The sequence below is a fragment of the Narcine bancroftii genome, chromosome 4 (genome assembly GCF_036971445.1).
Source record: "Narcine bancroftii isolate sNarBan1 chromosome 4, sNarBan1.hap1, whole genome shotgun sequence".
Classification (NCBI taxonomy): domain Eukaryota; kingdom Metazoa; phylum Chordata; class Chondrichthyes; order Torpediniformes; family Narcinidae; genus Narcine; species Narcine bancroftii.
In genome coordinates, this window is record NC_091472.1 from 248605902 (window position 1) to 248606392 (window position 491).

Consider the following 491-nt stretch of genomic DNA (forward strand, 5'->3'; position numbering starts at 1 on the left):
AGATGAAGGGAGAAAGGGAGGATAACTGGAAGGGGGAAAGGCAGGTTAACAGAAACTTGAAAAATTGATATTAATGCCATCTGGCTGGAGAGTGCCCAGGTGGGGGGAAAAAAATCAGTTGTTCCATTTGAACTGTGTCTTGTCTGCATATCTTTGCAGAGGTAGCTATAATTTAGTACCATTCCCATCTTGGGGCAGTGTTTTTCATCCAATGAAGTAGCTCTGGACTATGGACACAATTATGCTGGAGGCAAGCAGAAAAAGCTGGAGTTCTTTCAAACTCTCTCAATAAAAGTATCGGTAGGCTGAAATGCCAATCAGAACATTGCATGCATATTCTGTTAGCTCAGGACATCAACTGTAATGTATTCAAAGGGTAAATGAAAGAACCTGCCCTCTAACAGGTGACAAAAACATAGCTTGGGTACGTAAATCAACTTAAACCTAGGCTTAGAGACAGCATCCAAATAAGTTGTCAGATCACCACTACA